General features: G+C 43.1%; 1 protein-coding gene and 1 pseudogene across 1 annotated transcript in view; one reads left to right on the top strand and one right to left on the bottom strand.

The window, feature by feature from the left end:
* Nucleotides 1-4,244, bottom strand: part of ITSN2 (intersectin 2) — a 116,729-nt gene extending 112,485 nt beyond the window's left edge. The window contains exon 1 of the mRNA XM_037066805.1: nt 4,169-4,244. The gene's annotated coding sequence lies outside the window, so the exon portion shown is untranslated. The remainder of the gene's footprint in view (nt 1-4,168) is intronic.
* A 10,688-nt stretch (nt 4,245-14,932) lies between these two features.
* On the top strand, nt 14,933-15,320 carry LOC119001442 (28S ribosomal protein S36, mitochondrial-like; annotated as a pseudogene).
* Nucleotides 15,321-19,375: the final 4,055 nt, after the last annotated feature.

Raw genomic sequence — 19,375 nt, forward strand, 5'->3', positions numbered from 1 at the left:
TATAAGGAAGCTCAAGGAACTTAGTGAGGACTTCAACAGCATAAAAAAGATCCAGGCAGAAACAAAGGATACACTAATTGAAATAAAGAACAAATTACAGGGAAACAACAGTACAGTAGATGAAGCTGAGAATCAAATCAATGATTCAGAACATAAGGAAGCAAAAAACCACCAATCAGAACAAGAAGAAAAGAGAACCCCCCAAAATGAGGACAGCGTAAGCAACCTCTGAGAGGACTTTAAGCAATCCAACATTCACTTCACAGGGGTGCCAGAAGGGGAAGAGAAAGATTAAAAATTAAATATCTATTTGAAAAAATTATTCAAGAAAAGTTTAATTTGATGAAGGAAACAGACATGCAAGTCCAGGAAGTACAGAATCCCAAACAAGATGGATGCAAAGAGGCCCATTCCAAGACACATCATAATTAAAAAGCCAAAATGAGATAGGAGAGAGGTGTGGGAGAATGGGTGAAAAGAGAGGGGAATAAGAAATAGGTAGTTATAGAATAGCCATGGGGATGTAAAGTACAGTATAGGAAAGGGAGTAGCCAAAAAACTTACACACATGACCCTTGGACATGAACCAGAGTATGGGTATTGCCCAAGTGAGAGGGGGTTGCTGGGTGGAGGGGGGCAAATGGGGAAAAATCAAGACAACTGTAATAGCATAATCAACAAAATATAATATAAAAAAAGACTGTGGGTCAGTTCTTCTACTCTTTTCAAAACAATATGGATTGTTTTGAAGCTAAGATTACAATTTAAAGGCAAAAAAAACTAATTTCTTTATTTTTCACTAAGTTAAAAGATAGAAAAAAAGGAGTTGGCTAGTTTAGTTTGAAATATGTCACTGAAGCAAGCTGGAGAATAATAATAGGTATTATTTCTTAAGTAATATATTAAGCGGCAGTCACTGTGCTGAGTGAGCACTCCATATTATGTACAATAATACTATGACCTAAGTACTATTACTATCAGCTCCACTTTACAGATGAGGAAACAAGCATATAGAATTAAAATAAGGATTGTACGACCATTTGGTGTTGGATCTGGGAGCTTGAAAGTCTGTACCCTTATCTACTCTAGCAATGAAGAAGATAAAATTTTTATTAAGCCGCATATACTTTTCTAAAATGAATAAGCAAATTATCTAGAAAATATAAAACAGTTGCTTAAATGAAACGAGTTAAATGTCTACCATCTGGTAATACAGCCCTACATGTCTACCATAACCACTGCTGAATACCTCCAAATACAGAAATCATTCAGTGTCTTGATATAGCTGAGAAATTACTTTGAAGTGAATTTCTCAAAATAATACTACACATTTGCAAATGAAATATGCTGTCCTCTTGGCGTTGTAAAAATACACTATTTTTTGATGCCTTCACTGTCCTATTTTTGCTCTGTTTCCTCCCCTCCTCCCCACTTCCTCTCTGCCTTCAGATCCTTGGGGCCAGTTCAGTTCCTCCTTCTCAAGAATACCTACAGGCATACTCTGGGCCCACAGGGCTCTAAGATCAGTCTCTGTGCTCTGCGGTTATAGGATGGTATCCAGTCAAAAATTAAGTAAAAAATACAGCATCTCTCCTGCATCTTCATTTCTAGATCTACTCATTTACACAATTCTAAACCTCTTCCTACTTCTTTGGAATCCTGGCTTCAACAATTAGTGCACTAAAAGAATCTCCCTTATTTTTAGCCTTTTTCCAAAAACAGTTATTTCACATAGTTTTTCATAAATAAGGTATTAAGAAGATCAGAATAAAAATAAGCAAATGCAGTTAGCAATAAATATATGACATTTTAGTAATGTAATTATTCTGAATCATTTCTGAAACTTGTTAGTATAAATGCTTTATAAGTAAATGCAGTATATAAAAATGCTAAGTACCTACCAATGGACTAATAGGTACTTCCATTCATTTATTCAACAAATATTTCTTGAATGCCCAAACAGGTTCTTTTAAAAAGAACTTCTGAACTAAGATGAGTGGGCCAGATAACTGCACAGGTGCTGAAGTTGGAAGGATCTTGATTTGAAACCTGGCTCAGAGACCTGGAGTAGTCAGTTACCCTGCAGGTTAACATTTCACTTATCTGTTTGATGGGAGGAAAATAACTACTCACAGTCCCTGTGAGCTTTAAATGACTCTGTAAAACAGCACAGGAACTAGCATGAGGTAAGTGACATGCATGGTAAATAGATCTTATATACATACATATAAAGCATACGTAAAATAAATGACAGTCATGGCAAACACACTTCAATACTGAAGAAAGTCATTAAAGGAGATGGCCAATAAATGCTGTCTTACCAGAGGTGGGAATTTGTGAAACTTTTAAAGATACATTAAAAATAAAAAATCCTAAGGTTATGTAAGAAATTTTCCACTTTTTAAAAGAAAGGGACATTGAGTAGATAGGGTGAAATGACCGAACAGTCAAGATAAGAAAGGAGGAAAAGAAGAGGCACAAAGAAAGTGTGGAAAGCTGCTGAGTTTGGGTGATGGGTGTTTAGTAGTTCTTCACACTACTCTACTTTTGTGAAAATATAACATTCTAAAGGGTAATTCCAATCCCAGAGCAGCGTAACACATTTCCTCAGATTTAAAACAGATCAGGATGATAGCCTTGAGATACGCTGAACTAACAATAGCACCTCCCTGCTCAATAATGCAGGGCAGGTCAAGTTTTCTCAGACAATTGTGCCTTTCATTATAAAGGTGAGCAAAAGGAATTCTTACTTACACGCATTAAAGAGTAATTAATGCTGCTCATTATCATTACGTTAAAACAGCAGCCTTGCACATTTTTTCCGTATCCTTCAAAAGCATGAAATTCTGCTTGTTCTTAAATGAAGCTTTTAAACAACTTCCACCTTACACACTTTCTAAATTACAACGACTCTATGTCGGTCATTATCTCAATAAAATTACGGGGTGGTGGGGTGGTGGGGGAGAAATTACAAGGAACTCGTAGGCATAGCCCAAAAACCTAAAGATGTGCAGAGCTGTTACTACCTTTAATTTCTGAGGGGCATCATTATTAAGTTGTGTAAAGGTGACGTTTCTACAACGCGTTTAGGTTTTACCACTGATTAACAATACAGGAAACTTGCACAGGGAGAGAGGCAAAAAAAAAAAAAAAATCGTAAGAGGCTTAAGGAGCTTAACCTACAGAGTCTATGCTCCCTAAATTAAGCTGACTAAAAAAAGCACCTCGCCTATTTCTGGGTGAGCAAGTAAACACTAGTAACAAACTACAGCATTTAGTAAAGCAATCCTTTTTCTAATCTTCACCTTAATTCTTACCATAAAGTGGTTACCGCTATTAAAAATGTTCCTATTCCAAAATGAACACAAGCCTCAAATGAAGCAGAAAAGCCATAAGCAAACATTTAACGATAAAGCACAGCATCTTTCTACAGAATGCAAAGCCATCTGTAGTTTCAGCCTCGGTTTACCCATTCACCACGCACATGCACATGTCTTTTAAAAAATAATAATTCGCAGTAAACTTTACTGTGGTCTAAGAGGCTGCATCTCTCCGTGCTTCCTGTATACCCTGGAAGTCAATAACGCTGACGTCAAATTGTAACATTTCCCAACTTTGGTTTAAGGCGAGCGGTGGACCCCGAGCATCCACCCGCCGGCCTCTCCGGACTCGGGCGACTTTGACGCACCGGGATGCGGCTCACCTGCTTCCGCACCAAGCACTGCCAAGTGCTCATTCCGGGGAAAGAAAATGGGTCCCCGAGCAAGCGTGCGGGCGCCCCGAAGGGGTCTGTCCTGCCGTCACCCCAAAAGCGAGGGGGCCGTGCCCCGCCCCCGGCCCTCCAAGGCGCCCGCACCTGCCAGGAGAGGCCGCGGCCGGGGCTCGGCGCCAAGAAGGGGCAGCCCGGCCCTAGCCCCTCGGCGTCCCCTGGCCCCGCGGCGGAGGAAGGAATCTGAGGGCAGGAACCGGGCGCCGGAGGTTTCCGCCCGGCGCCGCCAAACCTGCCAGGGGCCTAGCTCGGGGGCAGCCCCGGCTCCGGCGGACGGTTCCGCGCGGTTCGCGGCGCGCCGCCCGCGCCCATCCCCGTCCGAGGAGCCCTCCGCGGCCGGAGCGACTGCGCCCGCACCTGCCCCGCGCCCCGCCGCGGACTGGCCGCCTCTGCACCCACCTGGCGCCTCCGCCGCGCCTCCAGCACGTCACGGCGCGACCCCGCGCCCCTCGGCAGCAGCAGCGCGGGTGCGGGCGGACGTCGGGAGACCCTGCTCGGCCGCCGCCGGGTTCGTCACCGGGCGCCGACAGCGAACCTGTTGCGCAGCCTGTCACGGCCGCTCGCGCTCCGCGGCGCCGCCTCAGCCCCACAACAACATGGCGGCCGCAGCCTCCGCAGGAAGCCGGGGGGCGGGGAGGTAGGCGATGGGCCCGGCAGCTGACTGTCGGCCGGCCCGCCCGCCGGCGGCCGGGCACCGACTCCCCACCCTCGCGACCTCGAAATTGGACGGGGCAAGGCTCTTCACTCCTGACCCCCGCGACCACCCCGTGCGTCTGGTCCCCTCCCCTGGAAGCCCGGACCCGCAGCCCGTCACGGAGCTGCGACGACCCACCTGGCTCCACCTCCCCGAGGTGACTCGTCGAGGTTGGGTGGTGCGTTTCCTGCCGCAAGAGACCCCGAGATTTTTGGAAGGGCCGAGCATCCGGCACGGCCCTGCTGCGCGCGGGCCGGGGCGCTCTCTGGAGCCTTCTCACCCGCGGAGGTTTCTCTGCCGACCTGGGAGCCCGAGCCCCTGGGCGTGGGGGAGTGCGGTGGGGGGTGATCCTTCCCCCCCTAGCTCCCGGGTCTGCTACAGGTCTCTGGGCCTTCCCCGGGTACCCAGGGAAGGGTAACCGTACCCCAGGTCATCCAGCCGGCGTTCCTCACCTGCCTCCGTGACACACAGAGAAAGCCAGCAAGGTTGGGGCGTCCCTACCCCCGTCCACACTGGAGAGCAAACCCCCCACCCCATAGTGGGCAGCAGGAACACCTTCGTCTCTCCCCCAGCGCCACTAGCTGCAGCCCTGCAGTAGCTGCACGTTCTCCCCCCACCCCGTGGCCGCAGGGCAGCGCCCCGTCTCTCACAAAAGGCCACATTTCAACTTGTGTCACTTCCCTCCATGGAGGCCTTGCCCTTGATAGAGCGCTCCTTTAGGAGAAAGGCTTTCTGTTACTGGGGTTAGAGGAGGAGTTCCTACGGGCATAACAAATGGGGTCCAAGACCCAAGAGTTCTGTTGGATTTTAGAGGCAGAGTGGGGGCTGTTTTGGTGTTCAAATCCCGGAGACTTAGGATGGTAGAGCAGAAATCGGTGCAGATCACATGATCCCGTGGCTTCCTTTCATTCCTCACTTGCTAAGGTAGGTGTAGGTAGCTCAGCGGGCCGGACAGGGATGGCTCCAAAGCCCAGGCCTGTGTGAACTGGCCAGTCAACTCCTGGGAGGAACTTAGCCAACATCAATGACGATAAACAGGCTTTTCTCGCTTTCGCACTCAGCGTTTTTCCTGACTGTTCGATTAGGACATGACCAAGACCCGACAGACAGGTTCTGAGCTTCAGTGACACAGAGAGGCCGGACTCCTTGGTATGAGTCTAGAAGGTCCCTTATCTGCTGGGACTAGTCAGTCTGCAAACAAACCAGCCAATAGGGGTAGCACTTGAGAGCACGTGGTGTCATTCTCTCCGCAGACTTCACCAATTCATTGTGGTGCTTCCTCTTAGAGCCTATACTGAAGAGTCTAAGCTTCCGAGTTCTTGTCAACATGGTGCTCCAGAGAGTTGGACTGTAAGGTGAAACCTATTTTTTGTTTGTGTTTGTTTTTGATAAGCAAAGAGCCATCCTCCATTTCCCTCCCATCATTCGATTGATGTCATTTGTGTTTCTGGGTTCTGGACTTGGTGCAACTCATTCTGAGTGAGGTGTCCTCTTTCTGAAGGAGGTGCCAAATCATTGGTGGGACAAAAATGAAGTTTGTGGCTAAGAATGTTTATAAAGAAATAAAGAAAAAGCCCTGGCTGGTGTAGCTTAGTGGATTGAGCGTAGTCCTGCACCACACACACATTGATGTTTCTCTCCCTCTCTTTCTCCCTTCCTTCCCCCCTCTCTAAAAGTAAATAAATAAAACCTTTAAAGAAAAGAAATAAAGAAAAAAAAATTAAGACCTGGNCCATCCTCCATTTCCCTCCCATCATTCGATTGATGTCATTTGTGTTTCTGGGTTCTGGACTTGGTGCAATTCATTCTGAGTGAGGTGTCCTCTTTCTGAAGGAGGTGCCAAATCATTGGTGGGACAAAAATGAAGTTTGTGGCTAAGAATGTTTATAAAGAAATAAAGAAAAAGCCCTGGCTGGTGTAGCTTAGTGGATTGAGCATAGGCCTGCAAAACTAAAGGGTCCCTGGTTCAGGGGACCAGTCAGGGCACATGCCTGGGTTGTGGGTCAGGCCCCCAGAAGGTGGTGCATGAGAGGCAACCACACATTGATGTTTCTCTCCCTCTCTTTCTCCCTTCCTTCCCCCCTCTCTAAAAGTAAATAAATAAAACCTTTAAAGAAAAGAAATAAAGAAAAAAAATTAAAGACACCCTAAAATAAACCCCAAAGCTAACAACCTGTGATGGAAACTGGTGTCCTGTATACAGTTAGGAGGCTACAGTATCCCAAGCACTGAAGCAACTATATTCCAGGGTTTCTTTCAGAACTTTAAGGCCATATTGTCCATCCTATCCTTTCAATGTTTATGATTCACATAGGTGATACATACACCATCCTAGTCCTTAGACTTCATCTTCTCATAGGGCCAGCCTGGGAACTTACCTAATCTCTTCTTAGTTTTTCCCGAAGTCCACCACTCCAGCACAAGTGGAGATCAGATTCCTGGGGAAACCAAGTCCTACTTAAGACAAGTAGACATACCTATCAAGTCCGAAGATTAGAAATTACTATAGGATGAGAAGGTTGAGAGGCCAGTGAGGGGACTAGGTGAGGGGTTTTCTTAGGCTCTGCTGAGAAAGAAATGCCAATCAGCCATAAAGTGGGCAATAAAGAGCTTTATTGGGGTTTGTGCACCCGGGCGAGGTTCCTTGGTCTACAGGATGAGGCCAGGGAAGTTGCGTCCAAGCAGGGAACGTAGTGGGGTTTTATTTTCGTTGGCTCCCTGTGGGAGTTGGGGATTGGTACCCTCTGAACAAAGCAGCGATATAGCATTGGTGGTCTCTTCCTCGGACTCAGATTAGTGTGAGGATGTCCATCTTGGCAAAGTCCAGCCGGAGCTTCCTCTTATCCCCACCCACCCTAACATTAGGTATATTACATTTCTCTTCCTCTATTTCTGCCGCAGTGTGGGTTAGATTCTTAGGCCCGCTGCTGGTAATGTGCTTTACCATGGGAACATTTCATTTCAATCTGATTTCCTTCTCTGCACTGACCATCCGCTGCCCCCGACCATACATGTCCTTTCGTCTATCATTCTTCCTTAGTTTCTTCACTTCGCTCCTACCCAGTCTGCCCTCTCTGTAATATGTTGTTTTCTCATGCTGCCTTCAAGATTTGCACTTTATCTTTGGTTTTAAATAATTTGACTATGATGATGTACATCAGCATGGACTTTTTTATAAAATTGATTTTTAGACAGGGAGAGAGAAGGAGAAACATTAGTTTTAGGTTGTTCCACTTATTTATGCATTCAGTGGTTGATTTCTGAATGTGCCCTGACCACAGATCAAACCTGCAACCTTGGCTTAGCAGGATGACACTCTAATTAACCGAGCTACCTGGCCAGGGCCAGCATGGACTTTTTTGTATTCTGTTTGGTGTTCATTTACAATCTTTTATGTCTAAATTTGCCTTTCTTCAAATTAAGAAAAATCCGAGTGATTATTTTTTAAGTACTTCTGCCCCATTCCCTCACTCATCTCCTCTGGCATTCCAATTACAATGTAATTTTTTTTAGCTTATAAACTTGTTAAATTTATTTTTTATTTTTAAAAGTTTTAACTACAGCTGACATAATATTATATCAGTTTCAGATATACAACATAGTGATTAGACATTTATATACTTTACAAAGTGATCATTCTGGTAAGACTTGTACCCATTTGAAACCATGCATGGTTATTACAAGACTATTGACTGTATTTTCTATGCTGTTCTTTACATCCTGTGACTCCTTTTATAACTGGCAATAGTCTTTGTATTTCTTTGTTTTAATGCTCAGTACATAGTTGCTTTTATTTTTTTTAATATATTTTATTGATTATGCCATTATAGTTGTCCCATTTCCCCCCCTTCATTCCCCTCCCACCCTGCACACCCCCTCCCCCCCACATTCCCCTCCTTTCGTTCATGTCCATGTGTCACAAGTTCTTTGGTTTCTAAATTTCCCATACTATTCCTGCCCTCCCCCTGTCTATTTTCTACCTACTGTCTATGCTACTTATTCTCTGTACCTTCTCCCCCCTTCTCCTCTTCCCACTCCCCTGTTGCTAACCCTCCATGTGATCTCCATTTCTATGGTTCCACTCCTGATCTAGCTGTCCTCTTAATTTGCTTTTGTTTTAGGTGTGGTTGTTAGTAACTGAGTGTGCTGTCCTATCACTGTTCATATTTTTTATCTTCTTTTTCTTAGATAAGTCCCTTTAACATTTCATATAATAAGGGCTTGGTGATGATGAACTTGAACTTGACCTTATCTGAGAAGCACTTTATCTGCCCTTCTATTCTGAATGAAAGCTTTGCTGGATAGAACAGTCTTGGATGTAGGTCTTTGGATTTCATGACTTGGAATACTTCTTCCCAGCCCCTTATTGCCTGTAAGGTCTCTATTGAGAAATCGGCTGACAGTCTGATGGGAACTCCTTTGTAGGTGACTGTCCCCTTATCTCTTGCTGCTTCTAGGATTCTCTCCTTCATTTTAATCTTGGCTAATGTAATTATGATGTGCCTTGCTGGGTTCCTTCTTGGGTCTAACTTCTTTGGGACTCTCTGAGCTTCCTGGACTTCCTGGAAGTCTATTTTCTTGGCCAGATTGGGGAAGGTCTCCTTTGTTATTTGTTCAGATAAGTTTTACACTTGTTGTTCTTCCTCTTCCCCTTCTGGTACCCCTATAATTTGGATGTTGGAACATTTCAAGATGTCCTGGAGGTTCCTGAGCCTCTCCTTATTTTTTTGAATTCTTGTTTCTTCATCCTTTTCTGTCTGGTTGTTTCTTTCTTCCTTCTGGTCCACTCCATTGATTTTAGTCCCAGTTTTGTTTCCATCACTATTGGTTCCCTGTGCATTTTGCTTCATTTCACTTAGTGTAGCCTTCATTTGTTCATCTAATTTGTAACTAAAATCAACCAGTTCTGTGAACATCCTGATCACCAGTATTTTGAACTGTGCATCTGATAGGTTGCCTATCTCTTGGTCACTTAGAAGTATTGGCTCTGGGGCTTTCAGCTGTTCTTCTTCTTGAGCCATAATGTTTTGGTCTGTTCGTGCCTGTTGCATATGAGCAGTGGAGGCTTAGGTGTTCACCAGGGCGGGTCTACCCAGTTACTAGGTTGTGACTGGGGGCGGGGTCAGAGAGGGACCAATGGGGTTTGTTCTGCTCTCTCTCAGATTTTAGTCCCCTCTGCTGCTTCCCACAAACAAATTGGGCCCTCCTGGTGCTGGTTCCTGGGTGTGTGGGCTTGTGAATGTTCTAGAACCCTGTGGGTCTCCCCAACAAACTCTCCTGTGAGGCTGGGAACCTCTCTCAGCACCTCAACCTTGAAAGTTTTTCCAATTAGTGCTTTTAGGCTTTATTTCCCATCGCTGGGGCCCTGGTTTGCGCGGTCTGTCTCACTGACCATTTTTAAATCTGCCTGGTTGTGTGCAAATGTGTGTCTGCAGTCAGCCAGCTTCCTTGCAAGCCTTACTGGGTTTTCGTCCCACGCCTGCCCAGCCCCCCAACCACCGCCTCTTCTTGCTGGGACCACTCTCCACTGGCCACTGACTCTGCCCCTCTTACCGGTATGGATGAATGGTTTGTTGTTGTCGGACTTCGGTACAGTTCAATTTCTTGTCTGTTTTGGTTGTGTTTTTGTTTCTAAATCTTTGTTGTCCTTAAATTTGGTTGTGGGAGGAGGTACAGTATTTTCACCTACGCCTCCATCTTAGCTGGAAGTCCAATTTGTATTTCTTAATCCCTTTCACTTTTTCACCCATTTCCCCAGCACCTGCCCCACCTGCAACCATCAATTTGTTCTCTATAGCAATGAGTGTGTTGGCGTATTTTGGTTTTTAGGTTCCACATGTAAGTTAAATCATATAATATTTATCATTCTCTGACTTCTTTCATTAAGAGTAATACCCTCTAGGTCTGTCCATGCTGTCATAAATGGTAAGATTTCATTCTTTTTTATGCCCTGGTAATACTCCATTATACTTAAAGTCTATCCAGAAGGTATCTAGGCATGTAATATAAAAAATAGAGACATTTATTCAAGAAGACACAAGATACAAGAAACATTGTAGACAGGACAATGATACCTCAGTCCCCTTCAAAGTAGGCACCTTGGAACCTCTCACAGTTCTTTCAATTGCCATCAGCTGCCCCATTGTGTTTTCTTAAATCTCATCAACAGTCTGAAATATCTTCCCTTTCAAAGGTGGTTTTAGTTTTGGGAAAAGCCAGAAGTCACAGAGCACCAATTCTGGGCTATAGGGAGGCTGAGTCACCTGAGTGATTTGTTGTTTCACCAAAAAACTGCACAAGATGTGATGCATGAATGGACGTGTTGTCATGAGGAAGCTGCCAGTCACCAGTTGCCCACAGCTGCAGCCTTTGAAATCATCTGAATAGTTTTCATGGAGGAATGTTCGAGCTTAATGCAAAATTTGATGGAGAGTTGTTGCTCTACTTGTTCAGTCGTTTTGAATGTGATGGCTGAATGTACACAGTACACATGCTCACTCAACAGCATCTAGCTCTCCCACTGACTAGTACAGTGAAGTCGTCATTGTTCACATATGAGCATTCCAGTCCACTCTCCTTGACCGCCAGGTTACATTAGTGTCACACAAATCATTCTCCTTATGTTAACAACAGCTGTACTTTTTCCAGACAAACTTTGAATATACCACTTTACCACTTGTCTGTTAATGAACACGTAGGGTGCTTCCATAACATTGCCATTGTAAATAATACTGCAGTGAACACAGAGGTGTATGTATCTTTTCAAATAGTGTTTTGGATTTCTTTGGATAAATACCCAGAAATGGAATTGATAGGTCACATGATAGTTCTAGTTTTAATTTTTTGAGAAACCTCCATACTATTTTCCCAAGTACCTGTATCAATTTATAATCCCACTAACAGTGCAAGAGGGTTTCCTATTCTTGTTTGTTGATTTATTGATGATCACCTTTCTGACAGGTGTGAGGAGATATCACATTAAGGTTTTAATTTGCATTCCCCTGATGAGTATTGATGTTGAGTGTCTTTTCCTATGTCTAGTGGCCTACATGTATATTTAGCTGCTTAATATCATCGGGGTTTATGTTAAATGCTCAACCAGTGAGTGTGTTCCACCACTGAACACCGGAAAAGCTGGCCCTCCTGGCCCTCAGGGCATCTGGAGTAGTGAGTGGTGGGGACATAAAGCTGTGCCCTGTTTACCTTCTAACTTTGTAGGAGTGGATCAGCCTTTCCTGTCAGCAGCTGTGCTTTCCAGACAGGGCATCTCTTCTGTCCTTTAGACAGTAACACAAATGTACAATCTCTCCATTCTACCCATAAACACACACATACACACAGAGTCACATTGATGCCATCCCTTCTGAGAAATAGGTTGAAAGTGAGGTTTCTCTCTTTTTCAGTTTCTTTTTCCTCTCAAAACTCACATACAAGAATAGAGGTGCTGACAGTGGTCCTTTGTTCATAAAGACTGAAAATCAAAGTCAGTGTGGAAAACCAAGCTTAGGCTGCCCTTGTGTTTGACCCTAGGAGTAGACCAAAAGCAGGCCGGGCTGGGTTGGGAGGTCAGGAACAGCTTGAGGCTTCATTTGACATGTGTTTGCTGATTCCTTATTTGGTACTTGTTTTCATCCAGTAAATAGTTATTAAGAGCCTATTATGTTCCAGCTACTGGAAATAAGGAGTTAGCAAGGAATTATCACTAGTGGGGAGCAGGTGAGACTCAATTCGGAGTCAGATATGGTCAACAGGACAAATACGTTCCTCTGCTCTTTTCTCAGCTGCTTGACCCCACACACCCTGTTTGGAGGCTGTGGGCAGATGAGAAGCAGAGGAGTGGAAACAAGAGTGACTTAGAAGAAACAGGAGGGAAGGGAAATTCCCTAACATGGAGGAAGGAGTGTTCTCATCATTAGGCCACTTGTGTCAAGCAGAACTTGAGGCTGGCTGAAGGCCCGAGGCACCGGAAAGGCAGTGCCAGGCAAGCTAGAGGGGAAGTTAGCCCAGACTTGGCCCTGGGCCACCATTGCGGGGTGGAGCCAAAGGCCCTGGACAGGACGTGTTCACTCATGACTAAAGCACCAGGGGCTTCCAGTCTGGCAGGTGTAGCTCAGCGAAAGAGAATCCAGCCTGTATTCAAGAGTCAGACTGCTTCCTGTCTGGCAGATTTGCTCAGCTGCCTGTTTAGTTTATTGTTGCCGTCTCCAGCACAAACTTGGAGTGATACCAGTTCCCTTCTTGTATGTAATAACCTAACTTATTTGGCATTTTGCACTTGACAGAGTAATCTTGTTATTTAATTCTCACAATGATCCTGGGAAGCAGGGTAAAAGTCTGTTTGTGATCATCAAATTTTGGTTGGTACAAAGAAAAAAAGGTAAAATCAGGTGTCAGCCTGGTGCTGAGAATTTTCCCATGCCAAGTTGTTTTGATTTTCTTTTCCACATTTAATAGAGAAATACAGGCCATACTATTCTGGGTTCAGAGAGCAACGATGTTTTGATTTAAACTATGCAGTGAATCAGATCATTTTGTACAGCTTGGCCAAGTCTGACCGGACAAATGTTTTTATTTCCAGTATTGCCAGTTTCTTCTCCCTAAGTAAGATATCTTGAGCCAATAAATTGTAAGAAGGATAACTGCCCCTACCCTAGCTTCTGCGCCCACTCTTGGGAGAGAGAGACGGAGCAGCCTTCTATGCTCTGGTACCAGAGCACTGGAAGGGGGTAGACCCAGGCAAATGGGAGGCCACACTTTGCTTATTTAGATTATATGTTTGAAACTTTGTCCTGTCTTGACTTCCCAAGAACAAGATGAACATCTAAAAATTAGAGCAATGAAATCACTGCGCCAGATGGGGTCTGCACCACAAGTTGATTGCCATCCTCGTTTACCCTGGGGACGGCTGACCAGACCGGGAGAATTTCCTGCCTTGGAACTCAGATGGAGGTTGGGGTTGGGTGCTTGGTGCTATTTGCCATTTCTGTTTCTTCCGCTTTTGTGTTGTGTATCTAATAAATAGACCTTTTTTGTTTTGTTTTCTAGTACCTATAATTTAAAAGTATTTAATTCAGTAGAACCACATAGAAGGTCAAGAGAAAACAAAAATAGACTGCTTGCAAATTAATTTAACCTCAGAAACTGTTCCTCAACAGGTAGATATTTTTGGCTTTTTTCATAAATAAAAAACCACAGGACTTGAACAAAGCTTTTCAGTTATAAGTGCTGAGAATGGCTAGTATCCAATTCTCCCAACACTTAACCATCACCACCACCACTGTTTGCTGAGTACTCCAGGCCCCCATCTTTGTATAGTCTCTGACCCTTAGGATAACAGTGTATGGCAGGTATTCAAACCTCATTTCACAGGTGAAAAAACTGAAGTTTAGAAAACCTAATCATCTTTCCACAGTCACATATTTAGAAAGTAGAGAAGCTAGAATTTGCCTCTTGATTTCTGTGACTATCTAGTCCATGCTCCTTCTGTTCTACGGTTAATTTCTCTCACTATATTACAGCATCAATAATTTCTTAGTTTTTGTATTAAATATACATAAGTAAAAGATTCCAAGATAATTTATCTTGGAAGAATAGTTACCCAATAGGTGAAGATGCCAAATAGTAGGTCAAGTTCTCCTCTGCAGTCAGACACACTGTGTGATCCTCCTGTGTCTTGTGATTGTTCTTTCTGCATGCCATGCACACCCCTGTTCTCTGTGTTGGCCATGGATTTCAGGGTGCCACTTACACGGCCTTATTAGATTCCTCCAAGAGTCTGCCATATAAATAAATAACTCTTTAGAGAAAAGAATCCACCTGCTCGTTTGGAGAGGAATGGCAGCAGTGGCCGTAAAGATGCACGCTGAGTCTGACCAACGTGAGCCATAACAGCAAATTACATAAACACCTTCCATCCGGGACCAACCACATTCACCCAGGGTAGCTTGGTGAGGTCAGATTAGTCCAAATACTTAAAAAAGCTTCATTATATTCCAAATAGGCAATTTAAGGAAAATAAAATCTTCTTAATGTCTGTGTCTGATTTTCTGTTCTGTGAAATGATCTTATCTGATTACAGACCATTTTTTCTTCATTACTGAGGTATAATTTGCAGGTGGTAAAGTACACACACCATAAATTTGCCAGCTTCTAGATTTTATGTAAGGAGAATCATACACCCATCTGTGCTTGGCTACTTTTGCTCCATGTTGTAGATAGTCCATTTTGAAGCAACAGAATTTTTATCACATTTTGAAATAGTCTTGCTAGAATTTACTCATTTGTGGGAGGAGAAATTTTAAAGGTTTCAGACTAAATCTTTTTTTTTATTCTCACAAGATGATGTTTTTTCTTTGCTTTTAGAGAGAGAGGGAGAGAAACATTGTTTGGTTGCCTCCTGTATGAACCCACAACCTAGGTGTGTGCCCTGACTAGGGATCAAACCCACAAACCTTCCATTAACGGGACGGCACTCCAACCAACTGAGCCACACTGGCCAGGGCTAGACGAAGTCATTTGGAAAAGATTGCTTGTTGCCTTGGGGGTCATGATGGGCAGCAAGATGGCATCTGCTAGCAGGGTCATTCAGGTAGTCAAGCCACATACTCCATTAGTAAGGTTCCCAAACGGAAGAGACCACCCTAAACCCACTGCATCAGAAGTTCCCAGATCAGCAGGACTACCATCTCACACTTCCTCAATTTCACGGCATTTTAAGGGAAGTAAACCACCAGAATGGCTGATGCATCAGGCCTGCCAGACACTGCGGAAACAGTAAAAATGTTACCTCAGAAATAGAGAAAGGAACCTATGACTCCAGAGGAAACTGAATTTATCCAATGTGAAGGTCCAGAATAATCACTGACGTTGGCTTCTCTTTGTTATCAGACAAAAGAATGTTCTTTACAATAAAGGACTTCCAAAATGACAACTGAGAAGTTGTATATTATTAAACAACTTTAATAAATACATAGTAAACAAACAAAAAATGACATAGAAAATTTAGGTGGATGCTTATATTTCATAATTTATGTATCTTGGTCAGCTTCTCCACAAGCTTACCTAATTATTTATGTGCTTTATGCTTATTAAAGTACACATTTAAAAAAATAAATAGAGTACCTGTCTATTATCTCATTTTCATCAAGAAGTAATGATGATGACTTCTGGTCAAGATGGCAGCATAGGTAAACACGGCAGGAAGTCTTTGTGATGCCAGATTTTCCCCCAGGACACGCTCTAGCAAGGCAAGGAGCTGCACCTCTCCCCAACAGGTATTCAGGCTTAAGGGGATTAGAGCCAGGAAGCACTTCTCCCAGAGAACGTGGGGATTCGGGCTATGTCAAAGCTGGGGGGGAGAGAGTCTATTGCTCTTTGTTGAAGCACCCCCCCCCTCCTTCCATGAAGGCCTCCCAAGTGATCGAGTCTGGCTTAGGTTGCCCCCTGCTGTGAGGGGTCTTACCCATCATTGACTTCCGACCAAGCTTTGGGGGCAGGGAGAGGAAACTGAGGCAGCATTTGCTACCAGAGACAAGCTTTGTCTCTTGCAGCTTGCATTCCAGAGGTCATCCCTCGCCCTTAGCCACAAGGGGTAGAGTTACAATTCCTAGAACCAGGCAGAGCTGTCTGCAACAAACTGCAAGAGGAGAGAATACTCAGCCCACATGAAGGATGCACCTCTAGTACACAGTGTGGGTGAGAGGGGAGGCTGTGCCCTCCCCTGTACACTACAGGACACCTACTACATTAGGCCACACTGCCAAGACCCAGTCAAAGCAGCTCTACCTAATGCATAGAAGCAAACACGGGGAAGCTGCCAAAACAAGCAGACAAAGAAACATGGCCCCAAAGAAAAAACAGATCAAAACTCCAGAAAAAGAGCTAAACAAAATGGAGATAAGCAATCTTAGATATAATCTGAGTTCAAAACTGCTTATAAGGATGCTCAAGGAGCTTGATGAGGACCTCAGCAGCATAAAAAAGATCCAGTCAGAAACAAAGGATACACTATTTGAAATAAAGCACAATTTATAGAGAAACAATAGTAGAGTAGATAAAGCTGAGAATCAAATTAATGATTTGGAACATAGAAAGCAAAAAACAACCATGCAGAACAATAAGGAAAAAAAAGAATCCCCCAAATGAGGGTAGTGTAAGCAGCCTCTGGGACAACATCAAGTGTTATAACATTTACATCATAGGGGTGTCAGATGGAGATGAGAAAATTCAAAAAATTGTGTTGGGAACAGCCCTGCCTGGTTTCAGAAGCTGTAATCTGCTCCTCCCCCCTCCCCCCCATGGCTAAGGCTAAGTGAGTGACCTTTGGACCATAAACCACTAAGGAGACAAAGCTTATCTCCCTGGCAGGAGCTCTGCTTCTGCTCCTTTTACTTCATCCATAACTAGCCCCCAGTGCTTAATCGGTTAGCCAATGATGGGTAAGATTCTCCAAGGGGGAAACAACCTAAGACACGCACAATCATGGGGAGGCCCCAGGGAAGGACTTGGAGGGGGGCAATAGCAAGAGGGGATGATGGACCCTCACCCCTCGGCTTTGACAAAGCCTGAGTCCTCATTCTGTCTGCAAGAAGTCTCCTAATCTTTTGGCTGCCTTACTTTCCCTGCCTGACTTAAGCCTGAAACAATGACAGAGGGTAGTGCAGCCCTGTGCTGGAATGGGCAGGTTCCCCAGGTGATCAGGCCTAAGAAAGAATACCTAAAATCCTATGAAACCTGCCTTGCTAAGAATGCTCTCTATGAAATGATAAGGGTCCAAGCAGGAAATGAGTTTGTTTCCCAAAGTTTTGTAGCCCTTTAGCTAACAGACCCTGACTCAGAATAAGCCCTCCTCATAGTTCTTTGTATGCTATCTATTGTTTGATCTTTGCTGCCTAACAATAATTAATGAACTTTACCTGTATTCCTGTGCTAATTGAACCCAATAAAAGCCTGTCCACACAAGAGTCGGTGTACTCTCCCCTTGAGAGAGTAGCCGTGCCATCCCTTTCTCTCCACAGGACTCAATAGTCAGTGTGAATTTGTCTCGTATCTCATCCATGACACTGAGAACACTGCAGGCGGGGTCTGCGTCAAAATTGAAAATCTATATGAACAATAATGCAAGAAAATTTTCCCAGTTTGGTGAAGGAAACAGACATATGAGTCCAGGAAACACAGAGTCCCAAACAAGATGGGTGCAATGAGGCCCACCCAAAGACACATCATAATTAAAATGCCAAAGATTATATATAAGGAGGGAATCTTAAAAGCAGCAACAGAAAGGAAGTTAGTTACCTGCAGGAGAGTTCGCATAAGACTGTCAGCTGATTTCTCACTCTGCAGGCTATAAGGGATTTGCAAGAAATCGTCAAAGTCATGAAAAGCAGGGACCTACAGCCAAGATTGCTCTACTCAGCAAAGCTATCATTTAGAATTGAGGCACAGATAAAGAGCTTCTCAGACAAGAAAAAACAAAAGGAGTTCACCATCACTCAACCTTTATTATATGAAATGTTAAAGGGACTTATTTAAGGAAAAGAAGAGCAAAACTATGAACAATAAAATGTCAAAAAATACGTATCTAAAGACAACTTTCTGAAAAACAAGCTATGCAAACAAGAAGAACAGAGACAGAATCATGGGTACAGAGAATGTTTTGACTGTTGCCAGATGGGAGAGGGGTATGGAGAAATGAGTGAAGAGGTGAGGGGATTAAGAAGTACAAATAGGTAGTCACAGAACAGCCATGGGAATGTAAAGTGCAGTGTAGGAAATGGAGTAGCCAAAGAACCTATATGCGAGACCCATGGACATAAACAATGATGCGGGACTGCCTGAAGGAATGGAGTGCTGTGTGGAGGAGCACAAAGGGCTATAAATTGGGGAAGCAGTAATAGCATAATCAATAAAATATAATTTAAAAAAAGAAGTACTTAGCAAAATCCTTTGTTTAAATACTATACATCCATCTATCTGTTAATCCTTCACTTTGTTCCAAAAATAATTTCAAGTTCTTTCTATTGTTACATAAAGAATTTTCAATTCTGTATATTGTGGAAAATGTCAGGATTGTTTTAATACTTAAGGAAGTTGTTGACCAAACCGTTCTTTTTCCTAGAATTCACTTTTTTATTCAGAAGAAGGGGGTTGGTTTTATTTTTATTTTCATTACTCAAACATTATATCAATAATTCTAAATAAACTTACAATTACACCTAGATTCTAAATATTGCAGCTGCACCATTTCAGCAACTCAAACTTCTCTCACTTTACTGTATGACTTGTGTATATGGATGTGTATTTATTATTTGGCTGTAGTCATAGTGTAAGATGATTTTATTTTCAACTTCTTTTCCATTGATCTTTTGTCATATTTTTATAATATGACATATTTCAATATTTTCCATATTTATCTTCTTAAACATCTTTATCCTATCTATTGAATGAGGTACCATAATTTACTTAGTGATTCTCCTGTCATTGGCTGATTTTGACTTTTTATTATTATAAATAACATTTCCTTTTTAAACACCTAAACACATGTAAGAAACATTTCATGATAAACATCTTTATCTAAACCATTTTTCCTTCTTTTGGGGTCCATCCTTGGATTACTTCTCAGAATTTTAATCACTGCATGAAAACAAGTATTGATATTTTCTATAAAAATATATTAATTTTTCCTGCCATTGCACTGTAGGAGTATACCACTTCCACTACAGCCTCCTCAAACTGTATTTCACTACATTAAAAACATTTTAATAGTTAGGCAAGATAATTTTTCCACTTTACTTGTTTTTCTTAGATCATTACTGGTGATCAACATTTGTATTTGTTTTATTAACAAAATTGTTTTTCTTCTGTGATTTACATTCTGTCCATTTATATTTAGTATATTCCTATTTTGTCAATTC

The sequence above is a fragment of the Sturnira hondurensis genome, unplaced genomic scaffold (assembly GCF_014824575.4).
Source record: "Sturnira hondurensis isolate 20B ecotype Veracruz unplaced genomic scaffold, ASM1482457v3 Scaffold0016663, whole genome shotgun sequence".
Classification (NCBI taxonomy): domain Eukaryota; kingdom Metazoa; phylum Chordata; class Mammalia; order Chiroptera; family Phyllostomidae; genus Sturnira; species Sturnira hondurensis.